Genomic DNA, 13,445 nt, shown 5'->3' with positions numbered 1-13,445 from the left:
TTAATTGTTTTTGAAGAACCAACTGTCAGTTTTATTCTACTTATAATTCTTTAATTTTTGGTCTTATTCCTTCTACTGGATTTGGGTTTAGGTTTCTCATATTTTCCTAGCTAGTTGTGATAGATGCTTATGTCAGTGCCTGTCTTCTGTTTTGTATAGTTTGCTTATAGAACCATCCCATCAGAATATTCTACTATTAACATTATCAGTTGTGATGCATTTGAGATGTATGCAGAGAAACACCTTTATGTGCCCATTGTCATAAGGTCACAGGGTTTCCTTGTTGGAATGGAAAGAAAACTGGTCTGGGAACCAAGACACCTGATTTCTAGTCTTCACTTTTCAACTCATTACTTCTGTGACCTTAGAAAAAAGTCATTTAAGCTTTCTGATCCTTAGTTTAGTGTATCAGAAAGGCACATAGGAAGTGCTACTGCAGTGGGCTGGGGTGGGACTGCATCCTTTCTGTGCTATCAGAAACACTTCCTTCTCAGGGACTTCCCTGGTGGTCCAGTGGTTAAGATTGTGCCTCCAATGCTGGGGGTGTAGGTTTGATCCCTGGTCAGGGAACTAAGACCATTGAAACTAAGATGTCACATGCTATGGGGCCATACAGTTTCTGTCCCATACCGTGGAGAAGTTTGCTGCTGCTGCTAAGTCGCTTTAGTCGTGTCCAACTCTGTGCGACCCCATAGACAGCAGCTTACCAGGCTCCCCCGTCCCTAGGATTCTCCAGGCAAGAACACTGGAGTGGGTTGCCATTTCCTTCTCCAATGCATGAAAGTGAAAAGTGAAAGTAAAGTCGCTCAGTCGTGTCCGACTCTTCTCGACCCCATGGACTGCAGCCCACCAGGCTCTGCCATCCATGGGATTTTCCAGGCAAGAGTACTGGAGTGGGGTGCCATTGCCTTCTCCAGTGGAGAAGTTTAGAAGACAAATTTGTTTCAGAGAAGGCTTTGAAGAGAAGGGGCTTATTTGGTTTTATGATAAGAGGTAAGAGGTAAGAGAAAAATAATATTTAATATTTCATGAATTTCACTCTGTGTCATTCACTATCTTAATACTCAAGATATTTCTATATATTAATCTTTTTGATTGTCACAAAAAGTTATGAGGCAGATACTTATCCACTTGACACAAATAGTGAAACAGCACACATGAACTCAAATAATTGGCCAATGTTATGCATATAGTGAAACTATGTCTGAATTCAGAATGCATGATGTTTATAACTACACTATATTGCCTCCAGTGACCAAAGAATTTTGAGGAACCAGTTAGAGAAAGCAGGCTTATTTGTGGTTAGACAAGGAACTGCTAGGTTCAGCTGAGGCTGAGACAGCATTCTGGAGTGACCTTCACTTGGCATCTTCTAGGCAAGCTCCAGATACCTTTTCAATTTTCCACAGAATATGAATTCCTTATCTTATGGAAGGAGTGTGGTTACAAGGGAAGGAAAGAATCCGCCAGGACATGGAAGCAACCTAGATGTCCATCAGCAGATGAATGGATAAGAAAGCTGTGGTACATATACGCAATGGAGTATTACTCAGCCATTAAAAAGAATACATTTGAATCAGTTCTAATGAGGTAGATGAAACTGGAGCTTATTATACAGAGTGAAGTAAGCCAGAAAGAAAAATACCAATACAGTATACTAACGCATATATATGGAATTTAGAAAGATGGTAACAATAACCCTGTGTACAAGACAGCAAAAGAGACACTGATGTATATAGAACAGTCTTATGGACTCTGTGGGAGAGGGAGAAGGTGGGAAGATTTGGGAGAATGGCATTGAAACATGTATAATATCATATATGAAACGAGTCACCAGTCCAGGTTCGATGCACGATACTGGATGCTTGGGGCTGGTGCACTGGGACGACCCAGAGGGATGGTATGGGGAGGGAGGAGGGAGGAGGGTTCAGGATGGGGAACGCATGTATATCTGTGGCAGATTCATTTCGATATTTGGCAAAACAAATACAATTTTGTAAAGTTTAAAAACAAAATAAAAAAAATTAAAAACAATAAAATAAAACATTTTCCAATTAATAAAAAAAGTATAAGACCTAGCTAAAAAAGACACATGCACCCCAGTATTCATTGATGGACCTAGAGAATGTCATACAGAGTGAAGTAAGTCAGAGAAAAGCAAATATTGTATATTAATTCATATATGTGAAACCTAGAAAAATAGTACAGATGATATTTGGAAAGCAGAAATAGAGACACAGGTGTAGAGAACAAATATATGTGTACCAAGGGGAAACGGTGGAGTGGGAGGAATTGGGAGACTGATATTGACACATATATACTACTTACACTGTGTATAAAATAGATAACCTACTGTATGGCACAGGGAACTCTACTTAATGCACTGTGATGACCTGAATGGGAAGGAAGTATGTACATGTATAACTGATTCATTTTTCTGTACAGTAAAACTAATACAACATTGTAAAGCAACTATACTCCAATTAAAAAAAAAAAAATGAGACCAATACATACAGCTCATTGTTAGCAATATATGCATATTAATAGTTTGATTCAACTGAAATAGTTATGGTTTATTGAACTGTTTGTTACTCTGTGCAGGGAACTGTGAACACTTTATAGCTCTAACGCATTTAACTCTTCACACACAAAAGTTTTGAGATAGCTCTTTTCCAGCTGGAACCATGAAGTGTTCAGAAGAGAAAAAAAAAAAGAAGGTTCCTACTGTGCCTGAAACCCTTAAGAAAAAGCAAAAGAATTTCACAGAGCTTAAGATCAAGCACCTGAGACAGAAGTTTGCCCAAGAGATGCTTCAAAAGGCAAGGAGGAAGCTTATCTATGAAGAAGCTAAGCATTACCACAAGGAATACATACAGATGTACAGAACTGAAATTTGAATGGCTAGGATGGAACAAAAAGCTGGCAACTTCTATGTACCTGCAGAACCCAAATTGGCATTTGTCGTCAGGATCAGAGGTGTCAACGACGTGAGCCCAAATTTTCGAAAGGTGCTACAGCTCCTTTGCCTCTGGCAGATCTTCAATGGCACCTTTGTGAAGCTCAACAGGGCTTCAGTTAACATGCTGAGAATTGTGGAGTCATACATTGCATGCTGCTGCTGAGTCACTTCAGTCGTGTCTGACTCTATGCGACCCCATAGACGGCAGCCCACCAGGATGCCCCGTCCCTGGGATTCTCCAGGCAAGAACACTGGAGTGGGTTGCCATTTCCTTCTCCAGTGCATGAAAGTGAAAAGTGAAAGTGAAGTTGCTCAGTCGTGTCCGACCCTCAGCGACCCATGGACTGCAGCCTTCCAGGCACCTCCATCCATGGGATTTTCCAGGCAAGAGTCCTGGAGTGGGATGCCATTGCCTTCTCTGATACATTGCATGGGGGTACCCAAATCTGAAGTCCGTAAATGAATTGAAATACAAACATGGTTATGGAAAAATCAGCAAGAAGCAAATTGCCCTGACAGGTAACGTGTTGATTGCTCGATCTCTTGGGAAATATGGCATCTTCTGCATGGAGGATTTGATTCATGAGATCTATACCATTAGAAAACATTTCAAAGAAGCAAACAATTTCCTGTGGCCCTTTAAATTGTCTTCTCCACGAGATGGAATGAAGAATAAGACCAGTCATTTTGTAGAAGGTGGAGATGCTGGCGACAGGGAAGACCAGATCAACAGGCTTATTAGAAGGATGAATTAAGGTATCTACCAGGATTATTTTTATAATCTCCTCAGTTAATAAACAATTGAAACAAATTAAAAAAAAAAAAAAAAAAAAACCTTTGAGATAGATGCTGTCATTATCCACATTTCATAGATGGGGAGATTGAGGCAGAGAAACTGAGTTTTCCCAAAGTCACAACTAGCAGCTAAAATCTGCCTGGATTCAGAATTCACACTTTTAACGTGTGTTACTGCAGTTGACCCTTGAACAATGCTGCAGGGAGGGGCACTGACCTTGAGCAGGAGAAAATCCATGTATTATTGCATTCAACCCTTCATTTAAGTGATTTTGTATTCTCAGATTCAACCAGCCAGATGTGTAGTGTTGTAGTCTGAATAACTGGACCTGTACAGTTCATACCCATATTCAACGGTCAACTGTACTCAAAAGAGGATTTGTGGGAGACATAAGAGATGTTGATTTGATCCCTGGATTGGGGAGATCCCCTGGAGGAGGAGATGGCAACTCACTCCAGTATTCTTGCCTGGGAAATCCCATGGACAGAGGGGCCTAGCAGACTCTTGGGTCACAAAAGTCAGACACGACTTAGTGACTAAACAATAAAAACACAAAGATCCTATTACTAGTAATGAAAAGAGTTAACCTTTGCTTAAGTAAAGTACAGAAGGCTGAATTCAGAGCAAGGTGACAATATCTTATTAATGAGCACAAGCAACAGGTTTTATGGTATGGAAAGCAAATATATGTAAAGAAATATCAGGAATGTCAGGGAACATAACATGGCCTGTTTCTAAGGTAAACTTTCTCAGATCATCCTTCTTGTGAGCTAGTATGACTTTAATAACTTCAGCATCTGCTCATGAACACTAAAGGATCCAAACCTACCAGTCAGACTTTATTTTCTTGGGCTCCAAAATCACTGCAGATGGTGACTGCAGCTGTGAAATTGAAAAATGCTTGCTCCTTGGAAGAAAAGCTATGATAAACCTCTGCTATATTAAAAAACAGAGACATTACTTTGCTGACAAAGGTCTGTATAGTCCAAGCTCTGGTTTTTCCAGTAGTCTTGTATGGATGTGAGAGTTGGACCATAAAGAAGGCTGAGCACCCAGGAGTTGATGCTTTTCAATTGTGGTGTTGGAGAAGACTCTTGAGAGTCCCTTGGACAGCAAGGAGATCAAACCAATCAATCCTAAAAGAAATCAACCCTGAATATCCATTGGTAGGCCTGATGCTGAAGCTGAAGCTCTGAAGAGCCAACTCATTGGAAAAGACTCTGATTCTGGGAAAGATTAAAGGGAGGAGGAGAAGGGGATGACAAAGGATGAGATGATTGGATGACATCACCAACTCAATGGATATGAGTTTGAGCAAGCTCTGGGTGATGGTGAAGGACAGGGAGGCCTGGTGTGCTGTAGTCCATGGGGTCACAAAGGGTTGGACATGATTGAGTGACTGAACAACAACAACAGTCTTTGAACAAAATGTGATTATATCATTAGTTCCCAAACTCAGCATGAAAATCAACTGGGATAATTTTAAAATCCTATGCTAAGAATGCAACTCAGTCTAATTAAATCATAATCTATGTTGAGAAGCTGTCACCAATATTTTAAGACTCCCAGGTGAGTCCAATATGAAACCAAAGTTGAGGACCAGTTACATGTATGTTACACACAACATGCATAAGCAGATATGAAAGATACAACAGTTCTGTGGACAATAGACATGAATTTTGGAAAGAATTGCAGATTTTTAAAATTTATTTTTTAATTGGAGTATAGTAGCTTTACAATTTTGTGTGAGTTTCTGCTGTACAACATTGTGAATCAGGTATGTATGTACCTATATCCCCTCCCTAAGGATTGAAGATTTTAATTGTTAAGGATTTTTACATGTCTCCAGGATGTCTGGGTCCAGCAATATGACCCAGCAATCCCACTGCTGGGCATACACACTGAGGAAACCAGAATTGAAAGAGACACATGTACCCCAATGTTCATTGCAGCACTGTTTACAAATAGCTAGGACATGGAACCAACCTAGATGTCCATCAGCAGATGAATGGATAAGGAAGCTGTGGTACAAATACACAATGGAATATTACTCAGCTATTAAAAAGAGTGCATTTGAATCAATTCTAATGAGGTGGATGAAACTGGAGCCTATTATACAGAGAGAAGTAAGCCGGAAAGAAAAACATCAGTACAGTATACTAACGCATATGTATGGAATTTAGAAAGATGGTAACGATAACCCTATATGCGAGATAGCAAAACAGACACAGAGATAAAGAATAGGCTTTTGGCCTCTGTGGGAGAAGGCGAGGGTGGGATGATTTGAAAGAATAGCATTGAAACGTGTATGTTACCATATATGAAATAGATCACCAGTCCAGGTTTGATGCATGAGACAGGGCACTCAAGGCCGGTGCACTGGGATGACCCTGAAGGATTGGATGGGGAGGAAGCTGGGAGCGGGGTTCAGGATGGGGGACACGTGTACACCTGTGGCTGATTTATGTCGATGTATGGCGAAAGCCACTGCAATATTGTAATTAGCTTCCAATTAAAATAAACTAACTAAAAAAAAAAGAAATAAAGAGAGTCTATAGCTATAACATGATTCAATCATGCAGTGATTATAATGATAGGATCCCACAATAATCCCTTAATCCCATTCAGTTCAGTTCAGTTCAGTCGCTCAGTCGCATCCGACTCTTTGCGACCCCATGAATTGCAGCACGCCAGGCCTCCCTGTCCATCACCAACTCCTGGAGTTCACTCAGACTCACGTCCATCGAGTTGGTGATGCCATCCAGCCATCTCATCCTCTGTCGTCCCCTTTTCCTCCTGCCCCCAATCCCTCCCAGCATCAGAGTCTTTTCCAATGAGTCAACTCTTCTCATGAGGTGGCCAAAGTACTGGAGTTTCAGCTTCAGCATCATTCCTTCCAAAGAACACCCAGGGCTGATCTCCTTTAGAATGGACTGGTTGATCTTGCAGTCCAAGGGACTCTCAAGAGTGTTCTCCAACACCACAGTTCAAAAGCATCAATTCTTCGGTGCTCAGCTTTCTTCACAGTCCACCTCTCACATCCATACATGACCACTGGAAAAACCATAGTCTTGACTAGACGGACCTTTGTTGGCAAAGTAATGTCTCTGCTTTTGAATATGCTATCTAGGTTGGTCATAACTTTTCTTCCAAGGAGTAAGCGTTTTTTAATTTCATGGCTGCAGTTACCATCAAAATATACCAAATGAAGCAACAAACTGATTGGAAACATTGTTAAGTTTTGAAAGGCACAAGAGCTACAAAATCATAGAACCAACTTTGAATTCCAACGGTTGTTTTTACTGGCTCTTCTAACCTATGCAAACAAGATGCACAGATGTTGAGATTAGGTTGTTTTGCTGAAGAGCCCCCACATGACCCTCTTGATGTCCCTGTTCCTCAGGCTGTAAACAAAGGGGTTCAGCATGGGGGTGACCACAGTGTACATCACTGAGGCCACTGCACTGTCCCTGGGAGAAGATGAGACAGTAGAACTGAGATGCACCCCAATGCCTCTTCCATAAAATAAACACATGATTGCCAGGTGACAGCCACAGGTGGAGAAGGGTTTATACTTCCCACCTGTTGAAGGGACTCTCAGAATAGAGGAAACAATGCAAGTATAAGAGAAGAGGATCCCTGTGAATGGAAAACCACCAAAAATAGCACCAATAAAATAGATTAATATATTACTGCTGGGGATTTGAAAACAGGCAAGGCTAAGGAGCTGAGAAGGGTCACAGAAGAAACGAGGAATTTCCATATCCAGGAAGAAGGTTAGTTCTAACACCATCAAACTATGAAGAAGGAAAGACAAAAGGCTGATGAAAAATGACACCAAAACCAGCAGGCTGTAGAGGCGTGGGTTCATGAGGACCACGCAGTGCAGAGGGTGATGGATGGACACAAACCAGTCATAGGCCATGGCAATCAGGAGTAGATTATCCAAACATCCAAAAAGGATAAAAATAGACATCTGGGTCACACAGCTCATGTAAGAAATGAGTCTGCTGTGAGTTTGAATGTCCACAATCATCTTGGGGACAGTGGTAGAGGTGCAGCCAATGTCAGTCATGGACAGGCTGGAAAGGAAGAAGTACATGGGGGTGTGGAGGTGAGATTCAGAGATGAAGGCCAGGATGATGAGGAGGTTCCCAAGCACAGTGATCAGGTACATGGACAGGAAGAGGCTAAAGAGGAGGGGCTGCAGTTCTGGATCATCTGAGAGGTCCATGAGGAGGAATTCTGAGACAAGTGTTAACATTCTCTGGGCCCATGTGGCTTAGACATCTCCTAGAAAGGAAAAGAGGTTTCAAATAAATGAGACAAGCAAACAAGGAGTCAGCACTTTTTGTTAGATTCAAGCAAGTCAAAGCATTCACACTTGAGGATCATACATTCCAGTAACTTCAGTGACATTCCTTAGTTCTGGCAAACTTATTTTCTCTTACAACTCTTTTCTCACTGATGTCTTGGCTATTTACCTGTTTCTATGTACAGTCATTTTACAGACAATAGGCCAAATTTTCATAAAGAAGGAGCCAATTTAGAATTAATCATGAACACAGTAGAATATCAGTCGCCACCTTTGAATGAAATATATGGAATAAGAAATATGTTTCTTATATGCATGTCTATATCCATAGCAGCACTATTCACAGTGGCCAAAACATAGAAGCAACATAAATGTCTATTGACAGATGAATAGATAAATAATGTATGGATAAAGAAGATATGGTACATATATACTGTGGAAATCTACTCAGCCATAAAAAACTAAAATATTGCCATTTGCAGCAACATGGGTACAACTAGAGATTATCATACCAAGTGAAGTAAGTCAGAAAAAGACAAACACCATAGGGTATCAGTTATGTGTGGAATATAAAATTTGGCACAAATAAGCCTATCTACAAAACAAAAATAGATTCACAGACATAGAGAACAGACTCGTGGTGGCCAAAGGGGATGGGGCTAAGCAGAGGGATGGACTGGGAGTTTGGGGTTGGTAGATGCAAACTAGTACATTTAGAATGGATGATGCTTTTGAATTGTGGTGTTGGAGGAGACTCTTGAGAGTCCCTTGTACTGCAAGGAGATCCAACCAGTCCATCCTAAAGGAAATCAGTCCTGAATATTCATTGGAAGGACTGATGTTGAAGCTGAAACTCCGATAATTTGGCCACCTGATGCTAAGAACTGACTCATTTGAAAAGACCTTGATGCTGGGAAAGATTGAAGGTCGGAGGAGACGGGGACGACAGAGGATGAGATGGTTGGATGGCATCACCAACTCAATGGACATGAGTTTGAGTAAACTCTGGGAGTTGCTGATGGACAGAGAGGCCTGGCATGCTGCAGTCCATGTGGTCACAGAGTCAGACGCAACTGAGCAACTGAACTGAACTGAAACAACAAGGTTTAATACATAGCACAGGTACTATATTCAATATCCTGTGATAAGCCATAATGGAAAAGAATATAAAAATATGCATATGTGTATAACTGAGTCACTTTGCTGTACAGCAGAGAATGACACAACACTGTAAATCAATAATACTTCAATTTTTAAAAATTGAAAAGGGGGAAGGAGAAGGTGGAACGAGTTGAGAAAGTAGCATTGAAACATATACATTACCCTATGAAAATAGCTAGCTAGTGGGAAGCTGCTGTATAGCACAGGGAGTGCAGCTTGGTGCTGTGTGAAGACCTAAAGGGGTGGGATGGGATGAGGAGTGGGAGAGAGCTTCGGAAGGAGAGGATATATGTATATTTATGGCTGCTTCACTTTGTTGTACAGCAGAAACTAACACAACATTGTAAAGCAATTATTCTGCAATTAAAAATAAAAAGTTAAAAAGAATGAAATATCTTTCTCTGTTAAAAAAAACCCACCACACACACACACACACACACACACACTCACTCACACACACACACCTCTTCTGGGAATTCTCTGATAGTCCATTGGTTAGGACACAACATTTTCACTGCTGTGGGCCAGAATTAATCCCTGGCTGGGGAAATAAGATCCCTCGAGTGACATGGCCAAGAAAAAAAATAAAAAACCCACTCCAATTAAAAGACACTAGAAAGTAGTCAAACATGGCTTATCCAAATGTAGTGCAAGAAATTCCCTTAATTTAGAATATATATAAACACCTTATAACCTTATGTATATTCTAAATTAAAGTCAAATGTACTTCATCAGAATTTTGATAACATAGTCATCTCCATGGATTTTCATCATTATTTGGTTTTCTAATAGCCACCCTCCATGAAAATAAGTGCTCACTTCAGTATGTAAGTTGTCTTTTAAAAGTCTTTTCAAATATTAATCCTAATACTAAGCTTGTTATGCAGTTGTTTGTATAAACTTTATACAACTCCAGGGACAGTCTTATGTTTGAGATTGCTTTCTGTTTTTCTTATTTCCATTACGTAGTGGCCTGGTTGTTGTTGCTGTTCAGTTACTAGGCTGTGTCTAACTTTTTGCCACCCCATGGACTGCAGCATGCCAGGCTTCCCTGTCCTCCACTATCTCTCAGAGTTCACTCAAACTCATATCCATTGAGTCAGTGATGCTATCTAACCATCTCATCCTCTGATGTCCCCTTCTCCTTTGCCTTCAGTCTTTCCCAGCATCAAAGTCTTTTCCAATGAGTTGGCTCTTCGTATTAGATGGCCAAAGTATTGGAACTTCAACTTCAGGATCAGTCCTTCCAGTGAATATTCAGGGTTGATTTCCTTTAGGATTGACTGGTTGGATCTCCTTGCAGTCCAAGGGATGCTTCAGAGTCTCCTCCAACACCAGAATTCAAAAACATCAATTCTTTGGTGATCAGCTTTCTTTATGGTCCAACTCTCACATCTGTACATGACTACTGGAAAAATCATAGCTTTGACTATACACAAGTTTGTTGGCAAAGTGATGTCTTTGTTTTTTGATACCCTGTCATAGCTTTCCTTTCAAGGAGCAAGCGTGTTTTAATTTTGTGGCTGCAGTCATCGTCCACAGTGATTTGGAGCCCAAGAAAATAAAGTCTGTCACTGCTTTCACTTTCCCCCCTTCTATTTGTCATGCAGTGATGGGACCAGATGTCATGATCTTGGTTCTTTGAATTGAGTTTTAAGCCAGGTTTTTCACTCTTCTCTTTCACCCTCATCAAGAGACTCTTTAGTTGCTCTTCACTTCCTGCCATTAAAGTGGTATCATCTGCATATCTGAGGTTGTTGATATTTCTCCTGGCAATCTTCATTCCAGCCTGCATGATGTACTCTGCATTTAAGTTAGAGTAACAGTATACAACCTTGTTTCATCCTTTCCCAATTTTGAACTGGTCCATTGTTCCGTATCTGGTTCTAACTGTTGCTTCTTGTCCTGTATAAAGATTTTTCAGGAGACAGTTAAGTTGGCTTGGTATTCCTATCTCTTTAGGATTTTCCCACAGTTTGTTGTGATTCACAAGAAGGCTTTTGTGTAGTCAATGAAGCATGTTTGGTTTTTTTTTTGGAATTCCTTTGCTTTTTCTATGATCCAACAGATGTTGGTAATCTGATCTCTGGTTCCTCTGCCTTTTCCAAGCCCAGCTTGTTCATCTGGACATTTAAACATGCTTCTAACTCTAAAATGTGTGGAGCACTGTTTCCTCATCAAACCAACCCTCTTATTTAATGTTCAGTTTCTACAACCAGGGATTGGAGAAGGAAATGGCAGCCCACTCCAGTGTTCTTGCCTGGAGAATCCCAGGGATGGGTGAACCTGGTGGGCTGCTGTCTATGGGGTCGCACAGAGTCTGACACGACTGAAGTGACTTAGCATAGCATTCTGCAATCAGGGAAGCCCCTAAGTTACATCTGAAACCCAGTGTTCTTTAGTATATTTAAGAACTTTCCATATCAATCCTTCCTGATTAAAGGGGTTCCAATTGTCCTTAAATCTGCTTCCTACAGGCAACTTAGGACTTCCTTTCTCCTGTCAGTAAACAACATGATTTTATTTGAGAAAATGTGAAAGATAACAAACACCTGTATCATTTTCTTCATCTACAAATGGGGATTAAAATGGAACCAACTTTACAGGGTGGTTGTAAGAAATTAAATAATAAAGTGCTTAGACCAATGGCTCTCACTCTGGATTGAGCATTGTAATCCTTATAATTACCTGTAGATCTATTAAAATATATATGGATGAAGGAGGGAGTGAAAGAAGCGAAATCTAGAAGCAAGAGCAAGAGAGAGATCTGTGCTAAATTATAATATTGTGATCCTTCTAAGAGCCCTATCTTGATCTCAGCTCTCCTTCCTAGAGCCAATGCAGCAAGAGCACCACTTACCCTTCACTGAGGTCTACCAGGAGCCTCCAAAGGAGAGAGGATGGTGAACATGGAATCTTTGCTGGAAGTGACCAGTAAATAAAATAAAGGGAAAGAATTTTGGCTAAATGTCCCATGTCTGGAGTCTAAATGCCTGGATTCAAACCTGAATTCACTCCTATTTTACCCATGATCTAATACAAGTTATATTTAAATGATATGCTCCCTTGTTCACCCATAAAATGACAATTATATTCATCCCTATTTCTTGGTGATAATTATGCAGATGAAATGAAACAAAATATGTGGAACACTTAGCTCAGAGCCTGGCACTTAGGAAATCCTCAATGAAGAATCATGATACCATGTTTGCTGTTTTCATCCTCATCCTCACTTTATGATTTTGGAGTACTTAGGGACAGTTTAGAGGGACCATTCCTGCTATCAAGGGGGTCATGCCTACGGGAACTAGAACCAGCGTGGGAAGATAGCAAAACTCCGAATGAGAGTTCTTAGAACCCCACCAGAACCAAGGACATAAATGTCATAGTGCCTGGAGCTGAAATTTTGCATACTGGTGTACTACTGAAAGGTTGTTGCTCAACCATGAAAGACACCGGGATTCTTGGCCTCCAGAGAAGTAGAATTCAATCCGAGGCCAGAGACGAGGCTTGATTGCTCAGAGCTTTTGTGCAACAAAGTTTTATTAAAGTATAAAGGAGATAGAGAAAGCTTCTGACATAGACATCAGAAGGGGGCAGAAAGAATACCCACCTGCTAGTCTTTAGCTGGATGTTATATAGTTACTACCAGTTTGTTAATGAAAGACAGGAATGTCTTAAAACTCAGAGAATGGTACCAGGCCCCTCACCCACAAGATGTATTTTGGGATAATCTTGGCACCAGATGAGTCATCCTGGGCCATAAAACGATTGACTTGAATCTTGTAGAAAGGCAGATTACCATACAAATACTTTCATTTACATAGATTAGGAGAACAATGTCTGAGTATAACATACTGGTTTGTCAAGTCAGTTCTGAGCCTTTAGGCAGAACCAACTTGAAGACAGAGTTTGGGGTAAATGCGTAGTACATTAACATAGCTTCAGACAAATATTTCCATAAGAAAAATGCATTTGTTAGCTCAAGGTTTGAGGATAGTTAAGTTCAGGTGGAAACAGGTGTCATTATGGCAACACAGTATTTTAAGAGAAACCTCTTTTTAGATTTGTATGGAGAAGGGGAAAAAATATATCACTAGTTTGTTTCCTCCTGCTGCTTAAGAGAGAGATAAAAAAAATGTCTGACATTTGCAGCCTATTTCCTTCATTTGGAGACCCCTGGCTTTCCTGCCTGTTACCCTCTCATTACCATC

General features: G+C 40.5%; 2 pseudogenes; one reads left to right on the top strand and one right to left on the bottom strand.

The window, feature by feature from the left end:
* Positions 1–43: 43 nt before the first annotated feature.
* Positions 44–7,538, top strand: LOC109560935 (large ribosomal subunit protein uL30-like; annotated as a pseudogene).
* LOC109561196 (olfactory receptor 7E178-like) lies at positions 7,102–8,059 on the bottom strand (annotated as a pseudogene).
* Positions 8,060–13,445: the final 5,386 nt, after the last annotated feature.

The sequence above is a fragment of the Bos indicus genome, chromosome 7 (assembly GCF_029378745.1).
Source record: "Bos indicus isolate NIAB-ARS_2022 breed Sahiwal x Tharparkar chromosome 7, NIAB-ARS_B.indTharparkar_mat_pri_1.0, whole genome shotgun sequence".
Lineage (NCBI taxonomy): Eukaryota > Metazoa > Chordata > Mammalia > Artiodactyla > Bovidae > Bos > Bos indicus.
This window is presented reverse-complemented; position numbering and strand designations above follow the sequence as displayed.